The 15,131-nt window shown below is 41.9% G+C and overlaps 1 protein-coding gene across 16 annotated transcripts in view; it reads right to left on the bottom strand.

Annotated features, from left to right (window-relative positions):
• baz2ba (bromodomain adjacent to zinc finger domain, 2Ba) overlaps positions 1-12,734 on the bottom strand; it is a 67,026-nt gene extending 54,292 nt beyond the window's left edge. For 13 of the 16 annotated variants that reach the window (XM_040010682.1, XM_040010678.1, XM_040010676.1 and 10 more), the window contains exon 1: positions 12,492-12,734. The gene's annotated coding sequence lies outside the window, so the exon portion shown is untranslated. The remainder of the gene's footprint in view (positions 1-12,491) is intronic. The other 3 variants (XM_040010685.1, XM_040010683.1, XM_040010681.1) reach the window with 1 other exon arrangement.
• Positions 12,735-15,131: the final 2,397 nt, after the last annotated feature.

Raw genomic sequence — 15,131 nt, forward strand, 5'->3', positions numbered from 1 at the left:
CTACAAAGTTCCCGTCTTTTCTGTTAACGTCACTTGCTCAAATGGTAAAAAGAAAGGGAGTATGTTACAAGTAAGTAAGTCATTTTGTCTGTCCAGATGCCTTCAAGTGTTTCCAAAGTCTGAGGTACACAATGCAACGCATATCTGTCATTACAACTCAATGTATCACTGAACAGAAATCACCTAGACTGACTGTGTTGGTAATAACCGAACTGATCGAACTGTAATGGTTCCCCTCATTATCTGTGCTCTTACACAAACACACACACACACACGCACACACCATCACAAACTACAGGCACACACAAATACTTTGATAACTCATCGCAGTGATAATGATAACAGAGAGCCAGGTAGGCTGAATTCATCTTCAGCTTTTTTCATAAAGGCCTATTAGTGGATGATTAAAGGATCTCTGCTCACAGGACTTCACCACAGAAAATGATTTGCCAGCCACGAGGCAGGTGAATTACACTGGATAAGAAAGCCAGTGCTGTCTGCCATCATTTGCCTCACTGAGAATCAGGCTGTTAGTCTATTAACCTCATTTTATGGTAGGATCTTACCAGTTTTACATCAAACATTACAAAACACTCTTTTCCTGTGACTGCAGCCTTGTTCCGCTGCTATGTCCTCATAAATTATGTCAGGGCATTGTATTAAGTCTGCAGCAAACAATTAATTAATTATGGATTCATCTTTTTCAATTAGCTAATAGTTAATTTGGCATATAAAATATTGAAAGGGTGTAATAAATATACATTAAAATCTTCATAAAGTCCAATATGACATAAATAAAACTGCTTGCCCAAGCCCTTTAGATGGATTTTACTACAACAGAAAGACAAAAAGAAAGAAGGCAGAAAAAGTACAAAACAGTTGAAGCCAAAATCAATGCCAAGCAAAACATTAATCAACTACAAGTTTGAGTGAAACATGATGTGAAAACTTCAAAGCGCTATTTACAGTTGAACAAATACAAATCATCACGAATGCAAAAAGGTTCACCTCAGCATTAATTTAGTGTGACAGAATTCACATAGCCGTGCTTTCTGAGTAACACCGAGATATTTGAATGTCTATATACAAGTGATCCAACAAAATCGGTGCCCTAAGTTATGCCGGTGAATTTATTACTTTTTGAGTAACAATCCGAATGTCAATTTAATAATAGCCATGATTGCTTAGTCATTTCCATCTAATTAATGTGAAGGCAAATAAAACCAAACACACATACACACACAAAGAACTATCTCCAAAGTAATAATTACCAGCATTTAAACTCCAGGCATGCTTGCACATGGACAGCGTACAACCTAACTGCTATGATGTCTCCCTGAATTGTCTTGTTTGGTTACTCTAATCTACCCCTGTTGCCTCAGCCAAACAGATGTTGACTTTACTTTAAGATTCATACAACCGCTCTCAGGCATCCACACAGGGTTAAATAGAGGGGTCAAAAGAAAGAAAGAAAGAAAGAAAGAAAGAAAGAAAGAAAGAAAGAAAGAAAGTCACGTGAGCCTTCATTTATGAACAAGCTCTGCTGGTATTTGAGCACGGAAAACAAGTGTACTCTGAAAATATACATATTGAGATTGGCCTAAAATCCCCTGCTTTTTAATATTTGATGCATTGTTAGACGAGCGACACTGGTGAGGTGTTTGTCTCTGTTGTCTCTGCTGATCTCTGGCACACCGGGCCCTGTGGGAGTGAGTTAGTGAGACTTGGCCGCAGACATTTTCCTGAAGCCCCCAGAACAAAACAGGCAAGTCTTGACAGTCTGTCCGCCACCGAGTCGTCACACAATCAGTTGCAGGAAACCAATCCCTAAATAGCAGTGATTCATCTCTTCATCACACACAATGCCAGTACACAGTGCACAAAGAAGCTCTCTCTTCCTCTCTCCCTCTCTCTCTCTCTGTCTTACCCTATCTGCCCCCCCTCCCTCCCTCAGTATGGTCTCTCATGCTGCTTAAAAATAAGTGCTTCTCCCAGCTTTCTTTGCCCTGTGATTTACTGGCAGTGTTTAACTGCAGGGCAGCATCTTTTATCGTTACATGATCTGGGGCTGAAAGCTGACAAAATGGAATCTCTGCGCAAGTACTTTTGTATGTGAGCAAGTGTACGTTCAGGGGAAAGATGGGAACGAGACGAGGAATAAAGAACTTATGTGAGAAACGTTTGCCTAAGTGCAATTCAAATCCCTCCAGCCTCCCAGTGCTGCGTGTATGTGTGAATATACGTGTGTGTTTATCATTCCCCTAAATGGTTTCTTCCTTGACTTGATGGAGCAAGTGCCATCTCGAGGGAACGGGTTACACCACACACTGGAGTAAAGCCCTTTGAGACCAATGAAAAGCTCTGAACATTAGTGCAATCCATTTGTGTGAGCTAGAATATATATATATATATATGTGTGTGTGTGTGTGCGTGTGTAATTCCAGTCTTGATTGTATGCTTCGCCCTTTTAGTGCTATGTATGCGCGCATGTTTTTGTGTTGCCATGATAACTTTTCTCTTCGCTGCATTAAGCAATGCACCTCCATTTCCTGCTTTTCTTTGCAGGATAAGTCTGTCATTACTGAGTACTGACTTCAGTTGCACTTTGATACCAAAAATGCAAGCAGCTGAATGCTGGTGCATGCTCATGGTAGCGCAGGCCTACACAACAGGTTTAGCGTATCGCCACAGCCTTGATGATCCATCAGGATGACGTGTGAAGGTCAGAGTAGCCGTGACCAACACAGCTGTCACATCTCCTCCCAGCACCCTCTTGGCTAACTGGCCTTCCAAAACACTCAGCACAAAACATGGCCAACTGGGGGAGTACAGGGGCCAGGGCCAACAGAACATGCCTACAACCCAGACTGAGCTTGCGTTCGCACTCCATGCTGTAACACAAAATGCTGCAAAGAGGCAAATCAGAGCTGTTTTTCTGCAACGGCAATGCAACTATGACAAGAGTAACCGGCAATGGAAAAACATTATGACGTCTATTAGTAGTGGCTTTTAAAATTTAATTCAACAGCCGATAAAGCCGCAGTTTTAAATGACTACCAGAGGAAGATACAGTGGAGCTGTGTGGAGAGCAGATGTGAATCCACTTTGATTTCCGTGCCTGTGTGTGTGTGCGTGCGCTCGTGTGTGTGTGTGTAGCTTCTATTAAATGGATCTGCTGTCTCCTTGATCAAGGGAGTCAATAAAGGGCCAGTGCTGTCAAACCCTCAGGGGTAAGTGTGTATGCACATGTGTGTTCATGTTTGTCCATGCATGCATGTGTGGCTGTGTGTGGTTGTGTGTACTTGTGTGTTACGGACAGATTTTGAAGTACTCTGACAGGTGAGTGATTGAGTGCTTTCATTTCCCTCCAGCGACAACAAGACACTCGCACACAAACACCTGCGCAGCACACACACACACACACACACACACACACACACACACACACACACACACACACACACACACACACACACACACACACACACACACACAGTGGTGGATGAAGAGAGAAAGAGAGAGAGCTGTTGTTTCCTAAAGGATGCTGCTCCTGCCTGCATGCTTAAATTAGCTCTAAATGTTTGGATTACACACGGGAGCTCTCACAGAGGATTTAGCAGCCATAGCCTAGAGTCCAGGGGATGTGTGGATGTTTCCATCTACGCACACGCACACACGTGCACACACACACACAAACACACGCACAAAACGAGTCCACACACAGATCACAAACATAAGTCACTCAAATATTACTCCATACATTCTGTAAACACTTGACAACACAATTTAAGTTTCATCCAGTGTGGACTAAAGATGGAGGGATGCTAGCAATTTAAAAAGCAACACACAGCTTTAAATGGTGTAAACAGGAACAACACACATCATTTCATTCATCAGGTTTTTTTTTTTTTTGCTATGGGCAGAAAATGTTTTCTCATTACGCTTTTTTTTTTTGAGTGCAGTCTCGGCTTCTGTTGGTGGGGGGAGGATGGAGTATGCCAGCAGACGCAGAGACGGGGAGAGAAAAGGAGGAGAGAAAAAGAAGGGGAATGAGGGAGGTCAGCGCCCCCAGTCTCAGATAAAGGCCCTCTCCCTCCCTTCTGCCTCAGCTTTTCGAAGCCCCTGCCAGGATCGAGAGGCGTCTCACGTTACAGCTGTCTCTCAGTGTCATCGTTCAGAAAGAGAGCGCACAAGCAAAGAGCGGGAGAGAGACAGAGAGAGGGAAGGACAGACAGAGACACAGAGAAAAAGAAAGCGGGACAATGCCACAGACTGAGCAGAGCTGGGCTTTCGGAGCTGGACAAGAAAGAAAAAAAACAAACCAAAAAAACAGCAGCAGCAGGTTAAACCGGATGAGGAAACCTTTGTGATTTGTAATGTTAATGCAACATAGATTTTCAGTACAATGTAAGAGCATTTCGAAATCACTGATATGTGCTTTGACCTTTTCAAGACAAATTATTTCAAAATGTAGTGTGAACGCAGCTAGTCAGATCATTTCCTCTATGCCACCTGGGACTAACTGAACACTCACAATTTCCTAAGAAGAAGAAAAGGGGGAAATTATTGCCTTTAATACCTGGTGTCGTGTGCAGTGAGACGAGAGAAAGAGAAACACGCTGTCCTTAAGAAAAGAACAGGGCTATAAGAATGCATGCTAAAGGGCTTTTGCAGATTAGCCATTGGTGAGTTGCCTCTCTGCTCACGAGTATCCCTTTTTAACCTTAAAATGCTAAAAACAGCCGCTTGTTCCAGGTCCAGTAATGACTAATCCAATGACTGCCAGCATTTTCAGATTGCACTATAAACACTGTAAGGCCTTGCAGTTCAGTTCTGAGTTAAGTTACATTTAGAGTCGATGATCATTTCTTCTCCACAATTTTGTTTTCTGAAGAAAAACACAAGATAGCCCCCTCAATTCATAAAAACTTTATGAAGGAAAAGGTGCTGTATGCGCACATTTTTACTCCAAACTATAGCGCTTACGCAGCCGACTCAGTGCGAGGTGATCCTATCAGCGTGTTTTACATAAAACACGGTTCTCAACAAATGCACATATAGCTACTGCACAGCTCCAAACTGCTTTCCTATTTGTTTTTCCTCTCTCCTTGTCATTTCTCATGGCGTTTGTGTAGGAGTTAAATATTTTAAATTCTGGCTTAGCTTCAAGCACGCTTTGCCAGCGCAGCTAAAATAAAAAGCCTTTGTGGCAGCAGTGACCAGATTTTAAATGCTGAAGAAGATCAATAAATGGGGGGCTGTCGAGGCGCAATCTCATGCATTTGTGTGTACACGTTAGTGTATGTGTGTGCTGTCCCTATACATAAATGCCTGTGTTGTGACAGCAAGTGTGTGTGCGTGTGCCTGTGTACGTGCGCCTTAACACCCACCGAAGCTCACAGCTCCCCTGCCTGCAACAAGCTATTCTATAGTATCATCAAAAACCCCACTGACCCAGGAGGCACACCAATAGAGAAACCAATATCATTCCCATTCCGACATCCGAAACATTCTTCCCATTTCTTTTCCCATTCCCAGTATCCTTCCCCATCCAAGCACAGCCAGCATGGGAGAATGCAAGAGAAATGTGTAAGTATAGGCCCCCTGCTGCAGATGTCAAGGTGTGGAAAACATCAGACTAAATAGCAGGTTTTCCAGACCTCAATGCCAATTCCATAATCAAGTCCCTGCGCAAGAAAATGTTGGTAAGCGAGACAGGGAGGACAAGGTGGGAGAAAAATGACAGAAAAATCCAATCCAGCCTCCTTCAGCTAATGTTAAGAGACTCTGAATGTATCTATTTCACAAAGCCAAGAAACACTGATGTGATTTCTTTTCAAGAAAATAAATGCTTTCATTATGCTGCCATCTTTCTTGCCACTCTTGCTTTTTATAAAGGCCACCTTAAATGGATGCTTTCAGCTCACATAAAGTGATAACCTTCTTTGCTACGTCTTTAGCACATGCAGCACAGACACACAATTATGAGGACTTGCATGCTCGCCACTGTGTGGCACGGAGATACACACAAAGTACATCTGTATTTTTCGCGTCCTCACTAATGTATAAAACAAAAACAGCCATGAAGTGGAAAAATCATCAGGACCTTTAGAGACTTCATTAAAAGAAACTAGCCTGGACTTCCCAAACAAGGCATCTCTTTGGAGGGGGAAAATCAACCTTTTCACCTTGCTGGTGGAAAAACAGGCATCCCAACGAGACAGAGCATGCACAAACAACCTTGACTTTCATCAAGGAAATTCTCACATTGAATGATAAATAGAGGCCCAGGGGACGAACGGCAAAGAAGCAGCTTATCGCCTTTCCCTCCCAAATTTGGCCGCTCTGTCTTCTGTCTCCTGAAAGTCAACGCCGGGTGACCCACTTGCACTTTACACTGCTTATTGTTCGGTAATTAATCCACCATATGTAATCCACACAGAAATGTAGAAAAAATAAAATGGGTGTTGATTTGTTTAGTCTTAATTAAGAGTCGAGATTGTTTACTTGCTTCTACAACAGAAAGGCATATGCCCAATCTCATTAGTCTGTTTTTTTTTAACGTAGCTGCATTTCTCACTGTACAGATGGATGCAGATAACTCAGCAAAAGGACAGGCACAATATTAGAAGAGGCTCACTTTAAAAGCTGCTGTCACCAAGCATGCACTTTAGACAATTATTTGTGGATCCTGATGACTATCAGGACGTTCAGAGAACAGGCAGTGTTACCAAAATAGCAAGGTAACATAAGGTTAGGTAGATCAACTGAGAGCTCACCAACTTCCCAGCTGAGAGGACATTAACCTGCGAGGCCATGTGGACACGTATCAATAAGTGATCTGCCTGCATGGGCCTCTAACACACGGCTCACAGCACTAGACCGAGACGAGGACAGAGAAGCTTCAATTTGATCTGTAACAATATGACGCATTGTTAATCTAATGCATGGAAGCTTTTAAGGCTTTTGCTAAAATGCTGCTTCTTCTCAAAGGACCATTAGTCTTTCCAGGATTAATGTCTACTTCAAAAACATCTGTTAAAGTCCTCAGTTTCTTGGTGCATTATTTCATTTGTCATTATTTTATTTTTTTGCTTGTGCATGCACATTCACGAGTAAAAGACTGACCGACGACTGGGAGTGTGTCTTGCATTAGTTCTTGAAGGATCTGGTTAACACAGAGCAGATCTCTACTTCCTCTTTAAATTTCACAGCTCTGTGTCAGCGCTAACATGCAGAGATTTGACAGGGCTCCCAGATGGCCATTATTATCGATAGATTGTTTGCAGATCTTATTAATCTCTGACTAAATATAACTTACTGACATCAATGCATTGAAACATTTAGGCTGACTGAAGCACTTCAGACAGAGCTTAGTAAATATTTCACTAATGTACATGTGTATGGTAATGTGAAAGTTTATTTTTGTCTTTTATTATCAGTTCAGCCTCCTGCTGTTGTGGTTAAAGAATGCATAAATCAGCCACTTTGTCATATCTTGTCACACAGAAACTACAAAGCATGGTCTAGTAGCCCAGAGTAAAATCATGTAATCAGTGAGGGGAAACGCAGTAACCGAATGCACAATATTGAAATAGTCGCTAGAATTTCAAATAACCCTTTTTTTCTTTTTTCTTTTATCGTCAGGATCTGCATTACCCCTAAAAAACACTGCTTGATTCATTTTAAGTCTTGATTTGAAGCATAACGCCACTTTTCTAAAGGGCTGTACAAACAGGAAGAGACTGGCAGAGATGTGGCAACATGAAATGTCAATGAAATTCAGAGACCGTTAGCGATGCAAAGTGGGCGGGCCCTGAGTTAAGCTTATCTCAAGTTTGAGGCGAGCATTACAAGTGACTACAAGTGAAACAGCTGACTGACATATAAATTCTGTGTTAGACCTGCAACAGACCGCCGACCTGTCCAAGGTGTACCCTGCCTTTCATTCTATGACATCTGGGAAAGGCTCCAGCCCCCAGCCATCACCTACAACCAACCATCATTTACAACGTGCAAAGAGCAAAATACTTCATATGTGAACGAGGCTCTGGGATGGCACAATCAGCCAAGGGGACAGGGACACTTTTCATATTTTGCATTAAAGGATTTACTTTGTTAATCACCAATGATAGTGACATCAAGGAAAAAGAATTTGAGGTTAAAATCAAAATCTGCCACTAAAACCCTATTCACGCCTGGCATTACTAGATGTTGTAGTGATCCAATACAAAGTGCACTGCTCTAAGTAAAGGTCTGAGCCGCACAGGAAAAGAGCACCTTGGGTCACACTGAAGGACCAGCTATTTAACTGATGTCCTCGGTGTAAGCAGAAGCAGGTATTCATTTGGGCGCCAATTAAAATGTGCAACAGCAGGCGCCAACAATATCAGGCAAAATAGATTCTCTTAGATTGAAAACGCTTTGATTTCCAATTGGGCCAAAGAGTCAATCAGCCAGTCGGAAAGCGGAAGATTAGAGACATCATCGAGCTAGACTGTATAGCATTTCTTATTCTATTAATTCCAGCACATTATTCAAGGGAAGTACATTAGAGACGGCAACACATTTCAGTCCCTGTACGTGTTCAGTGTTAAAGTGAGACCTGATCACAAGTGGTCGCATGGGACGAATGTGGAGGCATATTCAAATATACAAGGTGTGAACCTAAGCTGACATAAGCTGCATGATACACTCCTGATATACACACTAAGAAACTGTACATGCTGTAAGTTATAACATCACCCATGTTGTAGGACTTTCATTTTATACACTTGTACATTCTGCACATAATACTATGTTTTTGCACATCGGGTTGAATTATCACTGCATTTCATTCGCTTTGTCCCAGTGCTTCCCACCATGGTGATAAAGTTAATTCTACTCTAATCACACAAAATGCATGTTAAACAACAAGATCTAAGCTCTACTCACTCATCACAGAAGTTTTTAGGAACACAAACAAAATAGTGTGTTAGCTTTTCTCATTCAAAACAGGTTAGTGCTCAGCATATTTAGGAGGAAAGCTGTTAAACTAAAATCTAAAAGCATACATGATATGAATAATAACCCATTTATATTATTGCCCGTTGTAATAATGCACCATTTAAATTATCAACATATGTCATAGTCGTGTTTGATTTTTGTTCCTTTGCCTTTACTGTATTCACACCAGTCAGACTTAAATGACAGTCTGTAACCGAGGAAAACCCTGGTTTATGCATGCGCGTTTGTTGTTATTTTGTTTTTATTTCTCCCTCTTGCTGAACTGTTTGTCCAATTAACCAGCATGACACTGATGTGACCCAACAGATAAAGACCAGCCACTGCCATTGGTAAATGTCATCTCATTTGCTGATAGGCTCATATCTGTCAACGAGGCTGTGATTGGCTCAGTGTTCAGCCGATATATGGAAGCATCCCTAATAGAGTGGACGTATTTTTCATCTCATATTAAAGTTTTAAGCAAGAGCTGCCTCATACCAATGACTTGATCATTCCTATCATGCACACCTAATAAATCGCACTTCATTTCATCTGTAAAAGAACACAAGGATGGGTTTCCTTCAAAAAAGAGAAAAAAAATAGATAGCCCCCATATTCAATAGCAAGGGATTATAGAGAATTCAGCCTTGTGTGCACATGGGATTGTCTTCTCAAAAGCTGTCCAAGTTCTGTCAGATTCAGCACCCCCAGACATAGAGCTCGTGAACCTAATTTCACCTAATCAGCTTAGTCAATAGCAACCGTTTGCTGTGACTTTGGTAGACATGCAAATAGGGCTTAACTATGTCTATCCTTAATTCCTGAATGTTCAAGTCAAGCAGAAGTCCTCCTTTATCTCTTCAAAAACAACAGTTCCAATTTGAGAGGGAGAAGCAGAGAAAGAATAAAACTCCAGCCGCGAGTTGACTTTTTTTTCTTCCCCTTGGCCTGGCAAGGAGAGACATCTCTGATTTGAGTGTGCTTGAGGTAGCACAGTGTGCTTTCATTTCAAACCAACATGGCAAACAAACTCTGACAGATTTGTTCCCCTTTTTTCACTTTTGCTCTTGCTCAGTCTCTCTCAAATTATGAGAAAACACGCTGCACAAATATATTACCACTTCTTGTCGGTTTGTATGTTCAGCTGCAGAATTTGCACACACACACACACACACACACACACACGCGCGCGCGCGTATGTACACGGGAGCACAAACACTCACACATATATTCAAACAAATCCGCACCAAAAAAAAAGATGCCAACAATAGAGAGTTGTGATAGAAAACTGGGAGACACTGTTCCGTTTCAATTCACTGATACCACTAATGGCTTCTTAGCAGCTCCATGAAATCAAGCAGCTGTCATGTCGATGCATCAGCAGTGAGAGGAGGGAGAGCCATCCCCATAAGGACAGAGGCACCGCGCCTTCATGTTTGGCTAAACATCTGCTCCTCTGCACTCCAGCTTTTGCAGCAATAAACGGGCAAACAAAAGAGGTGGGAGGTGAAATGATCTGATTTTCCATTTCAAAGCATTTGTTCAGTTTGTTTTCTTTGTCCCCCTCCTTCCACTACACCCTCCAACCCTAAACACCCTCCTTTTTCTCAAACTGCTTTACAGGACATGGGGAAGAAAAGTGAGATCAAGTTGTAACTGTAAGGGGCAGGGACACATTTTTTGTGTGAGATGGATGACAGAAAATAAATAAGGTCACCATTTTCCAGTCTGCTAAAAGTCTTCAGTCTAAACTGTTGCAAGCAAGTATCATGGCTCAGCTAAGAGATAATCCAAAGGAAGGCTAGAGGTGCATGTGTGCCAGTGTGCACGTCTTAAACCTGTCAATCTAGCAAACTTATCGCTCACAGATCTATTCAGCTAAACCACAACAGCTGAAGGAAGAAGGAAGGACCTGTTTTTTTTTAAACATAATACTATTTATATAACTTTTGTGAGTCTAATCATACCTAATCACTTTTTTATACTGAAATCCAATTAAAATCCAATGAAAATTATATTTTTTAAAAATAATCTTCCCTTAATATCATTCCAAGTAATTTGCCCTTATATCATTCCTTCCTTCCTTTCTTTCTTCCTTCCCCCCTCCTTCCTTCATTCATTCATTCATGTTTAGCTGCAAAGACAAACATTGGGCAGCACCGAGTAAACGCCGATCTCACATTTATCAACAGTATTATCTTAAAACATCACAAATGCGCCTGTTTATCGACGCCTGTCTCAAAACACCAGCCTCTCCACTTACGTCTCAAAACAAGAGAATCCTGACATGTAACCACACGTCACTTTGTATTTGCTTTTTTAAAGCACCAAACATCGAAGTAAAACTGCCTTAAAATGATCGTCTGCGACTCTATCAACCACCTTAATTTCCTTTCAAAAAGGAAAATAAAAGAACACACACGGGACGCGATCCCCCGTCTCGTTTTTTCCCCCTCTACCAAGTCTAAAACTTTGGTAAAACTTGAGGAAAAAAACGTCCATTTCCTTTTAAAGTAGCCTGGATGTTTGTATGTGTGTGTGTGTGAGAGAGAGAGGGGGGGTGGGGGTGCTTTGGTGTGGGGGGGGCGGTGGACGAATTTAAAATAACCAAGATGGCGAGAGGCTTGTTGTTTTGGAAGGGGCAGAAAAAATGGAGGATATTGTAATATACACAAAGGGATAAATTTCAACAACTCGGCCAAGCGGCTGCTAGCTTGCCTGCACGCCTCTCGGTTTGAGGAAGCGACCGCGATAACAGCTCCCCAGCAGGCTGGCCAGCAATACGACTAGCGACACGACAGGGGGAAAAAAGCTCAAACTCTGAACCGCTGTACAAAGATAAATTAATATTATACGTACAAGTTAATCCAAACTGAAGGGGGATATTTATGTATATGTCGCCTAATTGTTTTATTTTCGCGTCGGGGGACTGTTAAACTGGATGGCTTTTTAACGGACGGACTAGCGAGGACCAACGGCAGTCCAGTGCCTCGTAGTTGCCCCCCCCCTTTAGGTTACAACATCCACTACACTGAATAGGCAGCCAAAACAGCCAACAACTGTACATTTTCACGGTTGATAAATTAAAAGAAAAAAAGAACAACACAAACAAAACCACGAAGCTTTCGAAAAAGTTTAATTTCGCTATCAAATTGCGACCGCCGGAGTGAACGGTGCGAGAGAGAAAAGGGAAAAGAGGGACACAAAAGACGATTTCCACTATCAGGTCAACACTCCGAAGAAGGAGAGGAGGAAAAAAAACACTTCGTTTTTTTCATAAAAAGGAGAAAAAACTTTAACCAAACGTACCGCTAACGACTACGGGACACACGGACTGAATGAATTACACCGCAACGAGAAAACAGGAAAGTATGTATAAAGCAGTTTACACGAGCTGAAAAAAGCCAAGAAACTAGAAACGAAGCCAAGCGAGCTCTCTCCGTACGCAGCTCATCGCCTGTTCTGTGACGGGGCGAAAACAGCGTCAGTGAAAATAAAACACTTACCTTTTTTTAGTTTCGACACTTTACTTATTTCCAGCGTGGTTTTTTAGTTCAACTAACACTTCGGCTCGGTCTTCTTCTCGCCTCTTTTTTTCCTTGGTCGGTTTTGGTTATGAAAGAGGTCGGGGACGAATGATAAAGAAGGGAATTGGGCAGTAATTGAGTCTCGGTGTGTGAGTGTGTGTGTTAGTTACTAACAGCAGATTGAAGGAGACTCTTCTCAAGGTTTATTCAGCTCCACTTCAAGGAACCGACCTGACGTCAGCTCACTACTGCCACACAAAGAAAACTTATTATTTGTGCAGCGGCCGTAGTAAAGGAAGGATACAGTAATTGACCGTTATTACTTTAAATGCGACATTGTCATTAGGTCCACGGCACTGACAGGGATGTAGCGGGAACTTTATTTATGATGTTGTTAGCGCCTTATCCGCTGATAGTGTAAGAAATAAACAAACCTTTAAAAAAAATTAAAATAAAATAACTTTTATACATTCTTAACCATTTTAATTAATTACTATAACTTGGATTATAGCTTAAATTTTATGATTTTTTTTATAAAGAAAAGTTGCCTAAATCCTCTCATTTTGTCTTATTTGTGGATTTATTTTGAAAGGTGAAAGATGATTAAAGTTGTAGGCACTTTTAGAATATCGCCAAACCTAATGATAAAGGGTGTTTTTTCTTGATTAGGCAGTATTCAACATAGTTACAGATGATCTATCTGTTTGTCTCTCTTTAAGCCCCCACAAGATGTTACATGATCAAGCAAATACAAGCCAGTTACATAAAGGCTCCAACTTAGGGGAGGCATTTGTGAAACAAAACCAGAAAACGGGGCAGCCCTTCATCGGGTTTGGATCAATACATTGCCTGGCAAAGACAGCCATCTGTGCCTAATTGTATGCTTTACATCCTCTTCTAAACACACAATAAGCAACAGGCTGAACGTAGGCCCTCTGACCCAGACTGGGTTTCCAGACGGGGGAAGATTATTTCATTCAACTGGAAAACAACAAGGGGGTGGGGTGGAGAGGTGGTGGTGGGGAGTTTTTTTTTTTTTTTTTTGCAGATGGAGTGGGCAACTGTTCTTATGTGCCCCACCCTGATGAGGATGAGGATGGGTCACAGCAGAGCTGACTGGTGTGTGTATGTGTGTGCGCGGGTCTGTCTCTCTTGCTGCGTGTCACATCACCACTGGTTGTATCCATTTTAACAGGTATTATAGTGGATTAACAAACTGTTCACTGTTAGTTTATAGACACCTCATAAATCACACACAAACAATGAACTCATTGTTAGCAGAGTGATGGAGTATTGGTTTACGGGCACATTCATATTAATGCTTCATAAACATTATAAATGACCATAAATGTATCCTGATTCCTCTCTCGCTCTCTCTCTCTTTCTCTCTCCCTTTCTTCCTCTCTCCCCCACCCCCTCCGTCTCTCTCCTCTCTGTTCTTATGTCACAGCGTCTAAAAGTGTCACCCCAGTGTTTTTGATGCTATTGCAAGAATTGCAAAGATGTTACTCAGAAGTCAGTCATTTTTAGGTGTAATATTAAAAGAAAAAAAAGAAAGGTGAGGTGGTGTTTAGGTGGAAGATCCGATACGGCATTCACTCGAGCTTTTGGAGGATGGACACAGAACCCCTTATTCAGCTTGTGGTGTGCAGTTAAAGCCATTTCATAAGCGTGCTCTCCATGTTCTTTGGTCATTGATTTTTTTTTTCTCTCTGCCCCTTTCCATTACCTGTTGAGATTGGGGGGGGGCTCTTCTTCAAACACACACAAACACACTCTCAAAATCCTCTCTATCTGTCTCTCTAGCCACTGGCACCCTGGTGTATTTCTCCATCTCCTCCGCCTCCTGTAGCAGGAATGACAGGCCATGAGGAATGACAGTGGCTGTGTTTGTCATACAGTAGCAGCAAGAAGCAAGGATTTTTAATTGCATTGGAGAATCTTCATTAAAGAGAGCACATGGGGGCGGGAATGGTGGGGTGGGGGGTGGGGTGGCGTGTGTGCTGGTGGTGGGTGGGTGAGTGGGGGGGCACTCTGAGCATCGTCATTAGGAGAAGGCGCTAGTAGCATAGAAGGGTGGGCCCTCTTTGCATGCACACTGAGAATGCCTGCCGTACCTCGGTCATTTGTAACATAATAAGTGCCAGCACAATGACTGCAATGCGAGAAAGCACACCACAGGGAAGAGAAGGGGGAAGGGAGACAGCATGTCTGTCTAAAAGAGGGACTTTTTTTTTTTTTTGTCTTGATTAGAAAGTATAATGAGCCACTAAAGAAACAGGAAAAAAAAAGGATCTCTCCTGAGACTGATGGAAAACAAATTAATCTGGTGATTTAAATTTAATTATTATTTTTCTATTAGTCCAGCATGCAAAGACAGGGACAGCCATCACAAGCGAGGAGCTGTGCTTGCATTTATTGATTTTCGCCCAGACACATTCAGGGAATACAGATTGCTCTCTTCCCCACACAATCCGCTATGTGGGATTCCATTAACACGAGAAGCTTCCAGCAACTCTGAGATGTTTAATTTGAACACCATAAATGGAGCTTAAAATAGTGTTCACACACAAGAAAAGTGGCCTAAGGATGTCTTTTTATGCAATTGAATTAGTCCTC

Source organism: Simochromis diagramma, unplaced genomic scaffold (assembly GCF_900408965.1).
Source record: "Simochromis diagramma unplaced genomic scaffold, fSimDia1.1 OVJJ01000603.1, whole genome shotgun sequence".
Lineage (NCBI taxonomy): Eukaryota > Metazoa > Chordata > Actinopteri > Cichliformes > Cichlidae > Simochromis > Simochromis diagramma.